This window comes from Tachyglossus aculeatus, chromosome 1 (genome assembly GCF_015852505.1).
Source record: "Tachyglossus aculeatus isolate mTacAcu1 chromosome 1, mTacAcu1.pri, whole genome shotgun sequence".
Classification (NCBI taxonomy): domain Eukaryota; kingdom Metazoa; phylum Chordata; class Mammalia; order Monotremata; family Tachyglossidae; genus Tachyglossus; species Tachyglossus aculeatus.
Window position 1 is genome coordinate 29777055 of NC_052066.1, and position 19531 is coordinate 29796585.

General features: G+C 57.3%; 1 protein-coding gene across 1 annotated transcript in view; it reads right to left on the reverse strand.

Moving 5' to 3' along the window:
* The window catches only part of FBXO45 (F-box protein 45), a 62756-nt gene that overhangs the window by 39839 nt on the left and 3386 nt on the right, over positions 1-19531 (reverse strand). The window lies entirely within an intron of this gene.

Genomic DNA, 19531 nt, shown 5'->3' on the forward strand with positions numbered 1-19531 from the left:
AGGGACCATCTCTATATGTCGCCAACTTGTACTTCCCAAGCGCTTAGTACAGTGCTCTGCACACAGTAAGCACTCAATAAATATGATCGAATGCATGAATACCTATAATTCTACTTACTTTGATGGTATTGACACCTGTCCACCTGCTCTGTTTTGTTGTCTGTCTCCCCCTTCTAGACCGTGAGCCCGTTGCTGGGTAGGGACCGTCTCTATATGTCGCCAACTTGTACTTCCCAAGCGCTTAGTACAGTGCTCTGCACACAGTAAGCGCTCAATAAATATGATCGAATGCATGAATACCTATAATTCTACTTACTTTGATGGTATTGACACCTGTCCACCTGCTCTGTTTTGTTGTCTGTCTCCCCCTTCTAGACCGTGAGCCCGTTGCTGGGTAGGGACCGTCTCTATATGTCGCCAACTTGTACTTCCCAAGCGCTTAGTACAGTGCTCTGCACACAGTAAGCGCTCAATAAATACGATCTAGTGAATGAATATCTATAATTCTACTTACTTTGATAATACTGACACCTGTCCACCTGCTCTGTTTCGTTGTCCGTCTCCCCCTTCTAGACCGTGGGCCCGTTGCTGGGTAGGGACCATCTCTAGATGTTGCCAACTTGTACTTTCCAAGCGCTTAGTACAGTGCTCTGCACACAGTAAGCGCTCAATAAATACAATTGGGTGAATGAATATCTATAATTCTACTTACTTTGATGGTATTGACACCTGTCTACCTGCTCTGTTTTGTCGTCTGTCTCCCCCTTCTAGACTGTGGGCCCGTTGTTGGGAAGGGACCGTCTCTACACGTTGCCGAATTGTACTTTCCAGGCGCTAAGAGAAGCAGCGTGGCTCAGTGGAAAGAGCCCGGGCTTTGGGGTCAGAGGTCCTGGGTTCGAATCCCGGCTCTGCCACTTGTCAGCTGGGTGGCTTTGGGCAAGTCACTTCACTTCTCCGCGCCTCAGTTCCCTCATCTGGAAAATGGGGATTAAGACCAGCCCATGGGACAACCTGATCACCTTGTAACCTCCCCAGCGCTTAGAACAGTGCCTGGCACGTAGTAAGCGCTTAATAAATCAATCAATCAATCGTATTTATTGAGCGCTTACTGTGTGCAGAGGACTGTACTAAGCGCTTGGGAAGTCCAAGTTGGCAGCACATAGAGACAGTCCCTACCCAACAGTGGGCTCACAGTCTAAAAGGGGGAGACAGAGAACAAAACCAAACATACTAACAAAATAAAATAAATAGAATAGATATGTACAAGTAAAATAGAGTAATAAATATATACAAACATATATACATATATATATAAATGCCATCATTATTATTATTATTATTATTAGTAGTAGTAGTAGTAGTACAGTGCTCTGCACATCCTAAGCGCTCAAAAACGGCGACCAAATGAATCTAAGAGATTCTGTGCCCCTTCCACCGTCCACCCCACGGCCCACTACTCGAAAAAGGAGGTGGTTTTTAGAGATCTCAAAGCGTGTGTTTGGGGAGGAGGCGCGGGAGAGAGAATCGATAACGGGAGGGTCTTCAGACTGGCACGGCGGGGGGCAGGGGGCAGGATAAACTACAAGTAAGAGCTTCCATTCAAATGCAGTGCGGCTCAGTGGAAAGAGCCCGGGCTTGGGAATCCGAGGTCAGGGGTTCAAATCTCGGCTCCGCCACTTTTTCATTCATTCAGTGGCGTTTATTGAGCGCTTACTGTGTGCAGAGCACTGGACTAAGCGCTTGGGAAGTCCAAGTCGGCAACATGGAGGGACGGTCCCTACCCAACAGCGGGCTCACAGTCTAGAAGGGGGAGGCGGACAACAAAACCAAAACATATTAACAAAATAAAATAAATACAATGAATATGCACAAATAAAATAAATAAAGTAATAAATACGTACAAACATATATACATATATGTGACTTTGGGCAAGTCACTTCACTTCTCTGGACCTCAGTTACCTCATCTGGAAAATGGGGATGAAGACTGTGATCCCCCCGCGGGACAACCTGATCGCCTCGTAACCTCTCCAGCGCTTAGAACAGTGCTTTGCACATAGTAAGCGCTTAATCAAAGCCATTATTATCGTTATTATTAATCCCGGCCCTACCGCTTTCATTCATTCAATCGTATTAATTGAGCGTTTACTGTGTGCAGAGCACTGGACTAAGCGGCAAGCCGGCAACATCTAGAGACGGTTGTCAGCTGGGTGACTTTGGGCGAGCCACTTCACTTTTCTGGACCTCAGTCCCCTCATCTGGAAAATGGGGATGAAGACTGTGATCCCCCGTGGGACAACCTGATCGCCTTGTAACCTCCCCAGAGCTTAGAACAGTGCTTTGCATGTAGTAAGCGCTTAATCAAAGCCATTATTATCGTAATTATTAATCCCGGCCCTACCGCTTTCATTCATTCATTCATTCAATCGTATTAACTGAGCGTTTACTGTGTGCGGAGCACTGGACTAAGCGGCAAGCCGGCAACATCAAGAGACGGTCGTCAGCTGGGTGACTTTGGGCGAGCCACTTCACTTCTCTGGGCCTCAGTCCCCTCATCTGTAAAATGGGGAGGAATCAATCAATCAGTCGTATTTATTGAGCACTTACTGTGTGCAGAGCACTGTACGAAGCGCTCGGGAAGTACAAGTTGGCAACATAGAGAGACAGTCCCTACCCAACAGTGGGCTCACGGTCTAGAAGGGGGAGACAGAGAACAAAACCAAACATACTAACAAAATAAAATAAATAGAATAGATAGGTACGAGCGGGATATCCGCGGCCCGCGCGGCGACTGACGGCGGGGGTAGGGGGGAAGACTCGTAGCTTGGGAGAGCGCGGTGTAAAAAAAGAAGAGAAGAGAAGAGAAGCAGCGTGGCTCAGTGGAAAGAGCCCGGGCTTTGGAGTCCGAGGTCATGGGTTCGAATTCCGGCTCCGCCAACTGTCAGCTGGGTGACTTTGGGCAAGGCACTTCACTTCTCTGGGCCTCAGTTCCCTCATCTGGAAAATGGGGATGAAGACTGGGAGCCCCCCGTGGGACAACCTGATCACCTTGTAATCTCCCCAGCGCTTAGAACAGGGCTTTGCACATAGTGCTTAATAAATGCCATTATATTATGTTATATTAAATATATATCATATATCATGTCATGTCATATTATACTATATATTATATTGTATTATATTATATTATATTATATTTTATATTTACTATGAAAGAGTCGGCAGCCACGTTCCCTGTCCACAGCCAGCTTCCACGATGGGGATGGGAGCCATCCATGGCGCTTAGAACAGTGCTCAGCGCTTAGAACAGTGCTTTGCACATAGTAAGCGCTTAACAAACGCCATCATTACTATTATTATTATTTACGGAGCGCTTAGGGTGTACAGAGCATCGTGCTAAGCGCTTGGGAGAGAGCGACCCAACCGGATTAGCGGACGCGATCATGGCCCGTAAGAAGCTTAGCGTAGAGGAGCAGCGTGGCTCGGTGGTAAGAGCCCGGGCTTTGGTTATTTATTTATGTATTTATTTCACTTGTCCATATTTATTCTATTTATTTTATTTTGTTAATATGCTTTGTTTTGTTCTCCATCTCCCCCTTCTAGACTGTGAGCCTGCTAGTGGGTAGGGACCGTCCCTATCTGTCGCCAACTTGTACTTCCCAAGCGCTCAGTCCGGTGCTCTGCACACAGTAAGCGCTCAATAAATACGACTGAATGAATGAGTCAGAGGTCATGGGTTCAAATCCCAGCTCCGCCAACGTCAGCTGGGTGACTTTGGGCAAAGCACTTCACTTCTGTTCCTCAGTTCCCTCATCTGTAAAATGGGGATGAAGACTGTGAGCCCCCCCCGTGGGACAACCTGATCACCTTGTAACCTCTCCAGCGCTTATAACAGTGCTTTGCACATAGTAAGCGCTTAATAATTGCCATTATATTATATTATATTACATTATATTATATTATAAAAGAGTCGGCAGCCGCTTTCCCTGCCCACAGCCAGCTTCCGCGATGGGGCTGGGAGCCAACCACGGCGCTTAGAACAGTGCTCAGCGCTTAGAACAGTGCTTCGTGCATAGTAAGCGCTTAGCAAAAGCCATCATTACTATTATTATTATTTATGGAGCGCTTAGGGTGTACAGAGCATCGTGCTAAGCGCCTGGGAGAGGGCGACCCAACCGGATTAGCGGACGCGTTCACGGCCCGTAAGAAGCTTAGCGTAGAGGAGCAGCGTGGCTCGGTGGTAAGAGCCCGGGCTTTGGTTATTTATTTATGTATTTATTTCACTTGTCCATATTTATTCTATTTATTTTATTTTGTTAATATGCTTTGTTTTGTTCTCCGTCTCCCCCTTCTAGACTGTGAGCCCGCTAGTGGGTAGGGACCGTCCCTATCTGTCGCCAACTTGTACTTCCCAAGCGCTCAGTCCGGTGCTCTGCACACAGTGAGCGCTCAATAAATACAATTGAATGAATGAATGAATGAGTCAGAGGTCGTGGGTTCAAATCCCGGCTCCGCCGCTTGTCAGCTGGGTGACTTTGGGCCAGTCACTTCACTTCTCTGGGCCTCAGTTACCTCATCTGGAAAATGGGAATGAAGACTGTGAGCCCCCCGTGGGACAACCTGATCACCTTGGAACCTCCCCAGCGCTTAGAACAGTGCTTTGCACATAGTAAGCGCTTAATAATTGCCATTATATTATATTACATTATATTACATTACATTATATTATAAAAGTCGACAGCCGCTTTCCCTGCCCACAGCCAGCTTCCGCGATGGGGCTGGGAGCCATCCATGGTGCTTAGAACAGTGCTCAGCGCTTAGAACAGTGCTTCGCGCATAGTAAGCGCTTAGCAAAAGCCATCATTACTATTATTATTATTTATGGAGCGCTTAGGGTGTACAGAGCATCGTGCTAAGCGCTTGGGAGAGGGCGACCCAACCGGATTAGCGGACGCGTTCACGGCCCGTAAGAGGCTTAGCGTAGAGGAGCAGTGTGGCTCGGTGGAAAGAGCCCGGGCTTTGGTTAGTTATTTATGTATTTATTTATTTTATTTGTCCATATTTATTCTATTTATTTTATTTTGTTAATATGTTTTGTTGTCTGTCTACCCCTTCTAGACTGTGAGCCCACTGTTGGGTAGGGACCGTCTCTAGATGTTGCCAACTTGGACATCCCAAGCGCTCAGTCCGGTGCCCTGCACACAATAAGCACTCAATAAATACGATTGAATGAATGAATGAATGAGTCAGAGGTCGTGGGTTCCAATCCCGACTCTGCCCCTTGTCAGCTGGGTGACTTTGGGCCAGTTACTTCACTTCTCTGGGCCTCAGTTCCCTCATCTGGAAAATGGGGATGAAGACTGTGAGCCCCACGGGGGACAACCTGATCACCTTCTATCCCCCCCAGCGCTTAGAACAGTGCTTGGCACACAGTAAGCGCTTAACAAATACCAACATTATTATTATTAGAGGAGAACGAAAGCTAAGGAGCCCGTTGTTGGGGAGGGACGGTCTCTATCTGTTGCCCAATTGTTCTTTCCAAGCGCTCAGCCCAGTGCTCTGCGCACGGTGGGCGCTCAATAAATACGTCTGAATGAATGAGAAGCAGTGTGGCTTAATGGAAAGAACCCGGGCTTGGGAGTCGGGGGTCATGGGTTCTAATCCCGGCCCCGCCGCTTGTCAGCTGTGTGACCTTGGGCAAGTCACTTCGCTTCTCTGGGCCTCAGTCACCTCATCTGGAAAATGGGGATGAAGACTGTGAGCCCCATGGGGGACAACCTGATTATCTTGTACCTATCCCAGCGCTTAGAACAGTGCTGGGCACATAGTAAGCGCTTAACAAATACCAACATTATTATTATTATGTTGCCAACTTGTACTTCCCAAGCGCTTAGTACAGTGCTCTGCACACAGTAAGCGCTCAATAAATATGATTGATGATGATATTGTTATTAATATTATTATTATTATTATTAATGAGTGACCTCCCCTCAATAAATATGCCTGAGTGAACGAATGATCTCCCCTCAATAAATACGCCTGAATGGATAAATGATCGAAAGGCTGGATGTGAGGAGAGGGAGAGGTCGCCTGCCTGGGGAATGTGCAGGGGACATCATCATCTCGGCTATTTATTGAGCGCTTACTGTGGGCAGAGTCCCGTAGTAATAATAATAATAATGATGGCATTTATTAAGCGCTTACTATGTGCCAAGCACCGTTCTAAGCACTGGGGAGGTTACAAGGTGATCAGGTTGTCCCACGGTGGGGGGCTCCCAGTCTTCATCCCCATTTCCCAGATGAGGGAACTGAGGCCCGGAGAAGTGAAGTGACTTGCCCACAGTCACACAGCGCTTGGGACGGCAGGCTGTAACAGAGCTGGAAATAATAATAATAATAATGATGATGGCATTTATTAAGCGCTTACTATGCGCAGAGCACCGTTCTAAGCGCTGGGGAGGTTACAAGGTGATGGCTCACACTTTTAACCCCCATTTTACAGATGAGGGAACTGAGGCCCAGAGAAGTGAAGTGACTTGCCCAAAGTCGCACGGCTGACAACCGGCGGAGCCGGGACTTGAACCCGCGACCTCGGACTCCAAAGCCCGGGCTCTTTCCACTGAGCCACGCTGCTCCTCTAGCTGGTAGCCACGTGCCCTCCCCACGGGGAGCTTTCGGGATGGGGACGAGGCAGGAGGGAAGTGAAGGAAAGGGAGAGGTCACCGTCGGTGCTACTTATTGAACGCTTACTCCTATACTCTGTGGTTGGGACAGCACTGACGCCTGTCTACTTGCTTCGTTGCCTCTAGACCATGCCTTTTAGACTGTGAGCCCACTGTCGGGTAGGGACTGTCTCTATATGTTGCCAATTTGTACTTCCCAAGCGCTCAGTACAGTGCTCTGCACACAGTAAGCGCTCAATAAATACGATTGATGATGATGATGAGCCCGTCGTCGGGCAGGGGCCGTCTCTATCTGCTGCCGATTTGTACTTTCCAAGCGCTTAGTCCAGTGCTCGGCACACAGTAAGCGCTCAGTACGACTGACTCGATAAAGACGAGCTCGCAATCTACAGTCTAGGGGAGACTGGAAGCTCCCTGTGGGCAGGGAAGGGGACTGTTTAGGCCGTGGAGGGCAGGGGCTGGGGCTGACCCGCTCCTGGGCTCTCCGTAGCGCTTAGTACAGTGCTCTGCACCCCGTAGGACCGGAATAAATAGGACTGACCGGGCGGTTGAATGCTAGGGGTGGGTGGGAGCCGGCGGGACACACAGTGAGCGCTCAGTACATAGTGTGACGTGCTCTTGGGCTCTCCGCAGCGCTTAGTACAGCGCTCTGCACCCCGCAGGATCAGAATAAATAGGACTGACTGGGCGGTTGAATGCTAGGGGTGGGTGGAAGGCGGCGGGACACACGGCGAGCGCTCAGCACAGAGTGTGTCGCACTCCTGAGCTCTCCGGAGCGCTTAGTACAGCGCTCTGCACCCCGCAGGACTGGAATAAATAGGACTGACTGGGCAGTTGAATGCTAGGGGCGGGTGGGAGCCGGCAGGACACACGGTGAGCGCTCAGTACATAGTGTGACGTGCTACTGGGCTCTCCGCAGTGCTTAGTACAGCGCTCTGCACCCCGCAGGACTGGAATAAATAGGACTGACTGGGTGGTTGAATGCTAGGGGCGGGTGGGAGCCGGCGGGACACACGGTGAGCGCTCAGTACATAGTGTGACATGCTCCTGGGCTCTCCGCAGCGCTTAGTACAGCGCTCTGCACCCCGCAGGACCGGAATAAATAGGACTGACTGGGCGGTTGAATGCTAGGGGTGGGTGGAAGGCGGCGGGACACACGGCGAGCGCTCAGCACAGAGTGTGTCGCACTCCTGAGCTCTCCGGAGCGCTTAGTACAGTGCTCTGCACCCCGCAGGACCAAAATAAATAGGATTGAACGGGCGGTTGAATGCTAGGGGTGGGTGGGAGCCGGCGGGACACACGGCGAGCGCTCAGTACATAGTGTGACGTGCTCCTGGGCTCTCCGCAGCGCTTACTACAGCGCTCTGCACCCCGCAGGACCGGAATAAATAGGATTGACTGGGCGGTTGAATGCTAGGGGCGGGTGGGAGCTGGCGGGACACACGGCGAGCGCTCAGTACATAGTGTGACGTGCTCCTGGGCTCTCCGCAGCGCTTAGTACAGCGCTCTGCACCCCACAGGACCGGAATAAATAGGATTGAACGGGCGGTTGAATGCTAGGGCTGGGTGGGAGGCGGCGGGACGCATGGTGAGCGCTCAGTACATAATGTGACGGGCTCCTGGGCTCTCCGCAGCGCTTAGTACAGCGCTCTGCACCCCGTAGGAGCTGAATAAATAGGACTGACTGGGTGGTTGAATGCTAGGGGCGGGTGGGAGGCGGCGGGACACACGGCGAGCGCTCAGTACATAGTGTGACGGGCTCCTGGGCTCTCCGCAGCGCTTAGTACAGCGCTCTGCACCCCGCAGGACCAGAATAAATAGGATTGACTGGGCGGTTGAATGCTAGGGGCGGGTGGGAGGCGGCGGAACGCACGGCGAGCGCTCAGCACATAGTGTGACGCGCTCCTGGGCTCTCCGCAGCGCTCAGTACAGCGCTCTGCACCCCACGGGAGCTGAATGAACAGGACTGACTGACTGCTTGGAGTGGGAGCCGAGAGGACCCAGAGCAGGCGCTCAGTACAGAGTGTGACGTGCTCCTGGGCTCTCCGCAGCGCTCAGTACAGCGCTCTGCACCCCATAGGAGCTGAATAAATAGGACTGACCGGTCGGTTGAATGCTAGGGGCGGGTGGGAGCCGGCGGGACACACGGCGAGCGCTCAGCACATAGTGTGACGTGCTAAGAGCGAGCGCTTAGCACAGTGTCCCCCTGGCAGGGAGCTGGAGCTGGCAGGGGCTGGGTCTGACGTGCTCCTGGGCCCTCGGCAGCGCTCAGTACAGCGCTCGGCACCCAGCACGAGCCGAATGAGTAGGACTGACGGGTCGGCTGAGTGCTCGGAGTGGAAGCCAGAGCAGGCGCTTAGCACATAGTCGACGTGCTCCTGGGCCCTCGGCAGCACTCAGTACAGCGCTCTGCCCGCCATAGGAGCTGAATGAATACGACAGACTGGGCGGTTGATGTCTCTATATGTTGCCAATTTGTACTTCCCAAGCGCTTAGTACAGTGCTCTGCATATAGTAAGCGCTCAATAAATACGATTGAGGATGATGATGATGATGCGGGAGGAAGGGGGGACACAGGGTGGACGCTCAGCACATAGTCGACACGCTCCTGGGCTGCCCGCAGCGCTCAGTACAGGGTTCTCCCACTGTTGGGCAGGGACTGTCTCCATACGTTGCCAACTTGGACTTCCCAAGCGCTTAGTACAGTGCTCTGCACACCGTAGGCGCTCAATAAATACGACTGATTGATTCTGCACCCAATGGGAGCTCAATGAATAGGACTGACAATAGTCAGTCAATAGACTGACTGTCAGTCAATAGACAATAGGACTTGCCAATCTGTCCTTCCCAAGCGCTTAGTACAGTGCTCTGCACATAGTAAGCGCTCAATAAATACAATTGATGATGATGATGATGATGATGACTGATGGGGCGGTTGAGTGCTAGGGGTGGGTGGGAGCCGGAGGGACACGGAGTAGGCGCTCAGCACAGAGTAGGACGTGCTCCTGGGCTCTCCCCGGCGCTTAGTACAGCGCTCCGCACCCAGTACGGGCAGAATGAATAGGATTGGCTGGGGAATGTGCTATTTATTGAGCGCTAACTGTGGGCAGAGTCCCGTAGGAATTGACTGGGCGGTTGAACGCTGGGGGGGGGGGGGGGGGGGGAGGCGGCGGGACACACAGTGAGCGCTCAGTACATAGTGTGACGCGCTCCTGGGCCCTCCCCGGCGCTTAGCGCAGCGCTCTGCACCCCGTAGGAGCTGAATAAATAGGACTGACTGATCGCTTGGAGTGGGAGCCGGTGGGGGGGACCCGGAGCAGGCGCTCAGCACAGGGTGTGATCAACCAATCAATCAATCAATCGTATTTATTGAGCGCTTACTGTGTGCAGAGCACTGTACTGAGCGCCTGGATGTGCACATCACTAAGTGCGATGTGCTCCCGGGCCCACCCCAGTGCTTAGGGAAGCAGCGTGGCTCAGTGGAAAGAGCCCGGGCTTTGGAGGCAGAGGTCGTGGGTTCGAATCCCGGCTCCACGGCTTGTCAGCTGGGTGACTTTGGGCAAGCCGCTTCACTTCTCTGGGCCTCGGTTCCCTCATCTGGAAAATGGGGAGGAAGACTGTGAGCCCCCCCGTGGGACAACCTGATCACCTTGTAACCTCCCCGGCGCTTAGAACAGTGCTCTGCGCATAGTAAGCGCCTAATAAATGCCATCATTATCAGTGCAGCGCTCTGCACCCCATGGGAGCTGAATAAATAGGACTGACTGACTGTTTGGAGCGGGAGCCGGCGGGACCCGAAGCAGGCGCTCAGCACAGAGTGCGATGCGCTCCTGGGCCCTCGGCAGCGCTCAGTACAGCGCCCTGCACCCCGTGATAGCTGAATGAATAGGACTGACCGGGCGGTTGAATACTAAGGGTGGGTGAGAGGCAGGGGGGGACACAGAGGAGGCGCTCAGCACAGAGTTGACACGCTCCTGGGCCCTCGGCAGCGCTCAGTACAGCGCCCTGCACCCCGTGGGAGCTGAATAAATAGGACTGACTGACTGCTTGGAGTGGGAGCCGGCAGGACCCGGAGCAGGCGCTCAGCACAGAGTGTGACGCGCTCCTGGGCTCTCCGCAGCGCTCAGTACAGAGCCCTGCACCCCGTGATAGCTGAATGAATAGGACTGACCGGGCGGTTGAATACTAAGGGTGGGTGAGAGGCAGGGGGGGACACAGAGGAGGCGCTCAGCACAGAGTTGACACGCTCCTGGGCCCTCGGCAGCGCTCAGTACAGCGCTCTGCACCCTGTAGGAGCTAAATAAATAGGACTGACTAACTGTTTGGAGTGGGAGCCGGCGGGACTTGGAGCAGGCGCTCAGTACAGAGTGTGACGCGCTCCTGGGCTCTCCGCAGCGCTCAGTACAGAGCCCTGCACCCCAAGGGAGCTGAATGAATAGGACTGACCGGGCGGTTGAATCCTAGGGGTGGGTGGGAGGCAGGGAGGACACAGAGGAGGCGCTCAGCACATAGTTGACACGCTCCTGGGCCCTCCGCAGCGCTCAGTACCCCGTGGGAGCTAAATAAATAGGACTGACTGACTGCTTGGAGTGGAAACCGGCGGGTCCCGGTGCAGGCGCTCAGCACAGAGTGCGCCGCGCTCCTGGGCCCTCGGCAGCGCTCAGTACAGCGCCCTGCACCCCGTGATAGCTGAATGAATAGGACTGACCGGGCGGTTGAATACTAAGGGTGGGTGAGAGGCAGGGGGGGACACAGAGGAGGCACTCAGCACATAGTTGACACGCTCCTGGGCCCTCGGCAGCGCTCAGTACAGAGCCCTGCACCCCGTGGGAGCTGAATGAATAGGACTGACTGACTGTTTGGAGTGGGAGCCGGCGGGACCCGGAGCAGGCGCTCAGCACAGAGTGTGACGCGCTCCTGGGCTCTCCGCAGCGCTCAGTACAGAGCCCTGCACCCCAAGGGAGCTGAATGAATAGGACTGACCGGGCGGTTGAATCCTAGGGGTGGGTGGGAGGCAGGGAGGACACAGAGGAGGCGCTCAGCACATAGTTGACACGCTCCTGGGCCCTCCGCAGCGCTCAGTACAGCGCTCTGCACCCTGTAGGAGCTAAATGAATAGGATTGACTGACTGTTTGGAGTGGGAGCCGGCGGGACCCGGAGCAGGCGCTCAGCACAGAGTGTGGCGCGCTCCTGGGCCCTCCGCAGCGCTCAGTACAGCGCTCTGCACCCCACTGGAGCTGAATGAATAGGACTGACAGGGCGGTTGAATGCTAGGGGTGGGTGGGAGGCAGGGGGGACAGAGAGGAGGCGCTCAGCACATAGCTGACACGCTCCCGGGCCCTCCGCAGCGCTCAGTACAGCGCTCTGCACCCTGTAGGAGCTAAATGAATAGGATTGACTGACTGTTTGGAGTGGGAGCCGGCGGGAACCGGAGCAGGCGCTCAGCACAGAGTGTGGCGCGCTCCTGGGCCCTCCGCAGCGCTCAGTACAGCGCTCTGCACCCCACTGGAGCTGAATGAATAGGACTGACAGGGCGGTTGAATGCTAGGGGTGGGTGGGAGGCAGGGGGGACAGAGAGGAGGCGCTCAGCACATAGCTGACACGCTCCCGGGCCCTCCGCAGCGCTCAGTACAGCGCTCTGCACCCAATAAATAGGACTGACTGACTGCTCGGGGTGGGAGCCGGCGGGACCCGGGGCAGGCGCTCAGCACAGGGTGCGACGCGCTCCTCGGCCCTCCGCAGTGCTCAGTCGGAGCAGGCGCTCAGCACAGAGTGTGACACACTCCTGGGCCCTCGGCAGCGCTCAGTACAGTGCTCTGCACCCAATAAATAGGACTGCCTGACTGCTGGGAGTGGGAGCCGGCAGGACCCAGAGCAGGTGCTCAGCACAGAGTGTGACGCGCTCCTGGGCCCTCGGCAGCGCTCAGTACAGTGTTCTACACCCAATAAATAGGACTGACTGACTGCTGGGAGTGGGAGCCGGCGGGACCTGGAGCAGGCGCTCAGCACAGAGGGAGCTGAATGAGTAGGACTGACTGAGCAGTTGAATACTAAGGGTGGGTGGGAGGCAGGGGGGACACAGAGGAGGCGCTCAGCACACAGTTGACACGCTCCCGGGCCCTCGGCAGCGTTCAGTACAGCGCCCTGCACCCCGTGGGAGTTGAATAAATAGGACTGACAGGGTGGTTGAATGCTAGGGGTGGGTGAGAGGCAGGGGGGACAGAGGAGGCGCTCAGCACATAGTTGACACGCTCCCGGGCCCTCAGCAGCGCTCAGTACAGCGCTCTGCACCCCAAGGGAGCTGAATAAATAGGATTGACTGACTGCTTGGAGTGGGAGCCGGCGGGATCCGGAGCAGGCGCTCAGCACAGAGTGTAGCGCGCTCCTGGGCCCTCCGCAGCGCTCAGTACAGCGCTCTGCACCCCACGGGAGCTGAATGAATAGGACGGACTGACTGTTTGGAGTGGAAGCTGGCGGGACCCGGAGCAGGCGCTCAGCACAGAGTGTGGCGCGCTCCTGGGCCCTCGGCAGCGCTCAGTACAGCGCCCTGCACCCCATAAATAGGACTGACTGGCTGCTTGGAGTGGGAGCCGGCGGGACCCGGAGCAGGCGCTCAGCACAGAGTGTGACATGCTCCCGGGCCCTCGGCAGCGCTCAGTACAGCGCTCTGCACCCCGTAGAGGCTGTATAAACAGGACTGACTGACTGCTTGGAGTGGAAGCCGGTGGGTCTCGGAGCAGGCGCTCAGCACACAGTGTGACGTGCTCCTGGGCCCTCGGCAGCGCTCAGTACAGCGCCCTGCACCCCGTGAGAGCTGAATGAATAGGACTGACTGGGCGGTTGAATACTAAGGGTGGGTGAGAGGCAGGGGGGACACAGAGGAGGCGCTCAGCACAGAGTTGACACGCTCCCGGGCCCTGGGCGGCGCTCAGTACAGCGCCCTGCACCCCGTGAGAGCTGAATGAATAGGACTGACTGGGCGGTTGAATACTAAGGGTGGGTGAGAGGCAGGGGGGACACAGAGGAGGCGCTCAGCACAGAGTTGACACGCTCCCGGGCCCTGGGCGGCGCTCAGTACAGCGCCCTGCACCCCGTGGGAGCTGAATGAATAGGACTGACTGGGAGGTTGAACGCTAGGGGTGGGTGGGAGGCGGGGGGGGGGGGGGGACACAGAGGAGGCGCTCAGCACATAGCTGACATGCTCCTGGACCCACGGCAGCGCTCAGTACAGCGCCCTGCACCCCATGGGAGCTAAATAAATAGGACTGACTAACTGCTTGGAGTGGAAGCCAGCGGGTCCCGGAGCAGGCGCTCAGCACAGAGTTGACACGGTCCCGGGCCCTCGGCAGCGCTCAGTACAGCGCTCTGCACCCAATAAATAGGACTGACTGACTGCTTGGGGTGGGAGCCGGCGGGTCCCGGAGCAGGCGCTCAGCACAGAGGCGGGGGGGGGGACACAGAGGAGGCGCTCAGCACACAGTTGACATGCTCCTGGACCTACGGCAGCGCTCAGTACAGTGCCCTGCACCCCGTGGGAGCTGAATAAATAGGACTGACTGGGCGGTTGAACGCTAGGGGTGGGGGGGAGGCAGGGGGGACACGGAGGAGGCGCTCAGCACACAGTTAAAATGCTCCTGGACCTACGGCAGCGCTCAGCACAGCGCCCTGCACCCCGTGGGAGCTAAATAAATAGGACTGACTGACTGCTAGGAGTGGGAGACGGGGGAAGCTGGAGCAGGCGCTCAGCACAGAGGCAGGGGGGGCCACAAAGGAGGCGCTCAGCACAGAGTTGACACGCTCCCGAGCCCTCGGTGGCGGTCAGTACAGCGCCCTGCACCCCAAGGGAGCCGAATAAATAGGACTGACTTGGCGGTTGAATACTAGGGGTGGGGGGGAGGCAGGCGGGGGGGACACAGAGGAGGCGCTCAGCACATAGTTGAAATGCTCCTGGACCCACGGCAGCGCTCAGTACAGTGCCCTGCACCCAATAAACAGGGCTGACTGACTGATCGGGGTGGGAGACGGGGGAAGCCGGAGCAGGCGCTCAGCACAGAGTCAGGGGGGGACGTAGAGGAGGCGCTCAGCACATAGTTGACATGCTCCTGGACCCACGGCAGCGCTCAGTACAGCACCCTGCACCCCGTGGGAGCTGAATAAATAGGACTGACTGGGCGGTTGAATGCTAGGGGTGGGGGGGAGGCAGGCAGGGGGGGGGACACAGAGGAGGTGCTCAGCACATAGTGTGACACGCTCCCGGGCCCTCGGCAGCGCTCAGTACAGCGCCCTGCACCCCATGGGAGCTAAATAAATAGGACTGACTGACTGATCGGGGTGGGAGACGGGGGAAGCCGGAGCAGGCGCTCAGCACAGAGGCAGGGGGGTCACAAAGGAGGCGCTCAGCACACAGTCGACACGCTCCTGGACCTACGGCAGCGCTCAGTACAGCGCCCTGCACCCCGGGGGAGCTGAATGAATAGGATTGAATACTAGGGGTGGGGGGGAGGCAGGCAGGGGGGACACAGAGGAGGCGCTCAGCACAGAGTTGACACGCTCCCGGACCTACGGCAGCGCTCAGTACAGAGCCCTGCACCCAGTAAGCAGGACTGACTGACTGCTTGGAGTGGGAGCCGGCGGGTTCCGGAGCAGGCGCTCAGCACAGAGTCAGGGGGGGACACAGAGGAGGCGCTCAGCACAGAGTTGACACGCTCCTGGGGCCTTGGCAGCGCTCAGTACAGCGCTCTGCACCCCGTGGGAGCTAAATAAGTAGGACTGACTGACTGCTAGGAGTGGGAGACTGGAGAAGCCGGAGCAGGCGCTCAGCACAGAGGCAGGGGGGGACACAGAGGAGGCGCTCAGCACAGAGTTGACACGCTCCCGGACCTACGGCGGCGCTCAGTACAGAGCCCTGCACCCCGGGGGAGCTGAATGAATAGGATTGAATGCTAGGGGTGGGGGGGAGGCGGGGGGGACACAGAGGAGGCGCTCAGCACAGAGTGTGACGCGCTCCCGGGCCCTGGGCGGCGCTCAGTACAGCGCCCTGCACCCCGTGGGAGCTGAATGAATAGGACGGACTGGGCAGTTGAACACTAGGGGTGGGTGGGAGGCGGGGGGGGACACAGAGGAGGCGCTCAGCACATAGCTGACATGCTCCTGGACCTACGGCAGCGCTCAGTACAGCGCCCTACACCCCATGGGAGCTAAATAAATAGGACTGACTGACTGCTAGGAGTGGGAGACGGGGGAAGCCAGAGCAGGCGCTCAACACAGAGGCAGGGGGGCCACAAAGGAGGCGCTCAGCACAGAGTTGACACGCTCCTGGACCCGTGGCAGCGCTCAGTACAGCGCCCTGCACCCCAGGGGAGCTGAATAAATAGGATTGACAGGGCGGTTGAATGCTAGGGGTGGGGGGGAGGCGGGGGGGACACAGAGGAGGCGCTCAGCACAGAGTTGACACGCTCCTGGGCCCTGGGCGGCGCTCAGTACAGCGCCCTGCACCCAATAAATAGGACTGACTGACTGATCGGGGTGGGAGACGGGGGAAGCCGGAGCAGGCGCTCAGCAGAGGCAGGGGGGACAGAGGAGGCGCTCAGCACACAGTTGACATGCTCCTGGACCCATGGCAGCGCTCAGTACAGCACCCTGCACCCCGTACCCAATAAATAGGACTGACTGGCTGCTTGGGGTGGGAGCTGGCGGGTCCCGGAGCAGGCGCTCAGCACAGAGGCAGGGGGGGACACAGAGGAGGCGCTCAGCACACAGTTGACACGCTCCCGGGCCCTCGGCAGCGCTCAGTACAGAGCCCTGCACCCCGTGGGAGCTGAATGAATAGGACTGACAGGGCGGTTGAATACTAGGGGTGGGGGGGAGGCGGGGGGGGGGACACAGAGGAGGCGCTCAGCACAGAGTTGACACGCTCCCGGGCCCTGGGCGGTGCTCAGTACAGCGCCCTGCACCCAATAAATAGGACTGACTGACTGGTCGGGGTGGGAGACGGGGGAAGCCGGAGCAGGCGCTCAGCACAGTCAGGGGGGGACGCAGAGGAGGCGCTCAGCACATAGCTGACACGCTCCTGGACCCACGGCAGCGCTCAGTACAGCGCCCTGCACCCCGTGGGAGCTGAATAAATAGGACTGACAGGGTGGTTGAATGCTAGGGGTGGGGGGGAGGCAGGGGGGACACAGAGGAGGCGCTCAGCACATAGTTGACACGGTCCCGGGCCCTCGGCGGCGCTCAGCACAGCCCCCTTTACCCAACAAATAGGACTGACTGACTGCTCGGGGTGGGAGACGGGGGAAGCCGGAGCAGGCGCTCAGCACAGAGGCAGGGGGACACACAGAGGAGGCGCTCAGCACAGAGTTGACACGCTCCCGGACCTATGGCAGCGCTCAGTACAGAGCCCTGCACCCCGTGGGAGCTAAATAAATAGGACTGACTGACTGCTAGGAGTGGGAGACAGGGGAAGCCGGAGCAGGCGCTCAGCACAGAGTCAGGGGGGCCACAAAGGAGGCGCTCAGCACAGAGTCAGGGGGGGCCACAAAGGAGGCGCTCAGCACAGAGTTGACACGCTCCCGGACCTACGGCAGCGCTCAGTACAGAGCCCTGCACCCCGTGGGAGCTGAATAAATAGGATTGAATACTAGGGGTGGGTGGGAGGCAGGGGGGACACAGAGGAGGCGCTCAGCACAGAGTTGATACGCTCCTGGACCCACGGCAGCGCTCAGTACAGCCCCCTGCACCCAACAAATAGGACTGACTGGCTGCTCGGGGTGGGAGCCGGCGGGTTCCGGAGCAGGCGCTCAGTACAGAGGCAGGGGGGACACAGAGGAGGCGCTCAGCACAGAGTTGACACGCTCCTGGACCCAAGGCAGCGCTCAGTACAGCGCCCTGCACCCCGTGGGAGCTGAATAAAATAGGACTGACTGGGCGGTTGAATGCTGGGGGTGGGTGGGAGGCAGGCGGGGGGGACACAGAGGAGGCGCTCAGCACAGAGTTGACACGCTCCCGGGCCCTCGGCAGCACTCAGTACAGCGCCCTGCACCCAATAAACAGGACTGACTGACTGCTCGGGGTGGGAGACGGGGGAAGCCGGAGCAGGCGCTCAGCACAGAGTCAGGGGGGGATGCAGAGGAGGCGCTCAGCACAGAGTTGACACGCTCCTGGACCCACGGCAGCGCTCAGTACAGCGCCCTGCACCCCGTGGGAGCTAAATAAATAGGACTGACTGACTGCTAGGAGTGGGAGACGGGGGAAGCTGGAGCAGGCGCTCAGCACAGAGTCAGGGGGGCCACAAAGGAGGCGCTCAGCACAGAGTTGACATGCTCCTGGACCTACGGCAGCGCTCAGTACAGCACCCTGCACCCCGGGGGAGCTGAATAAATAGGATTGACAGGGCGGTTGAATGCTAGGGGTGGGGGGGAGGCGGGGGGGACACAGAGGAGGCGCTCAGCACAGAGTTAAAATGCTCCTGGACCCACGGTAGCGCTCAGTACAGCGCCCTGCACCCAATAAATAGGACTGACTGACTGCTTGGGGTGGGAGCTGGCGGGTCCCGGAGCAGGCGCTCAGCACAGAGGCTGGGCGGGGGGGGACAGAGAAGGCGCTCAGCACATAGTTGACACGCTCCTGGACCCACGGCAGCACTCAGTACAGTGCCCTGCACCCAATAAACAGGACTGACTGACTGATCGGGGTGGGAGACGGGGGAAGCCGGAGCAGGCGCTCAGCACAGAGTCAGGGGGGCCACAGAGGAGGCGCTCAGCACAGAGTTGACACGCTCCTGGACCTACGGCAGCGCTCAGTACAGCACCCTGCACCCCGTGGGAGCTAAATAAATAGGATTGACTGGGCGGTTGAATGCTAGGGGTGGGGGGGAGGCGGGGGGAACACAGAGGAGGCGCTCAGCACATAGCTGACATGCTCCTGGACCTACGGCAGCGCTCAGTACAGCGCCCTGCACCCCGTGGGAGCTGAATGAATAGGACTGACAGGGCGGTTGAACGCTAGGGGTGGGTGGGAGGCAGGGGGGACACAGAGGAGGCGCTCAGCACATAGTTGACACACTCCAGGACCTACAGCAGCGCTCAGTACAGTGCCCTGCAACCAATAGGACTGACTGACTGCTTGGAGTGGGAGCCGGCGGGTTCCGGAGCAGGCGCTCAGTACAGAGGCAGGGGGGGACACAGAGGAGGCGCTCAGCACAGAGTTGACACGCTCCTGGACCCACGGCGGCGCTCAGTACAGAGCCCTGCACCCCGTGGGAGCTAAATAAATAGGACTGACTGACTGCTAGGAGTGGGAGACGGGGGAAGCCGGAGCAGGCGCTCAGCACAGAGTCAGGGGGGACGCAGAGGAGGCGCTCAGCACAGAGTTGACACGCTCCTGGACCCAAGGCAGCGCTCAGTACAGCGCCCTGCACCCCGTGGGAGCTGAATAAATAGGATTGACTGGGCGGTTGAATACTAGGGGTGGGGGGGAGGCAGGGGGGACACAGAGGAGGCGCTCAGCACAGAGTTGACACGCTCCTGGACCCACGGCGGCGCTCAGTACAGTGCCCTGCACCCAATAAACAGGACTGACTGACTGATCGGGGTGGGAGACGGGGGAAGCCGGAGCAGGCGCTCAGCACAGAGTCAGGGGGGGACGCAGGGGAGGCGCTCAGTACATAGTGTGACACGCTCCTGCACCTACGGCGGCGCTCAGTACAGAGCCCTGCACCCCGGGGGAGCTGAATAAATAGGACTGACTGGGCGGTTGAATGCTAGGGGTGGGGGGGAGGCGGGGGGGACACAGAGGAGGCGCTCAGCACAGAGTTGACACGCTCCCGGGCCCTGGGCGGCGCTCAGTACAG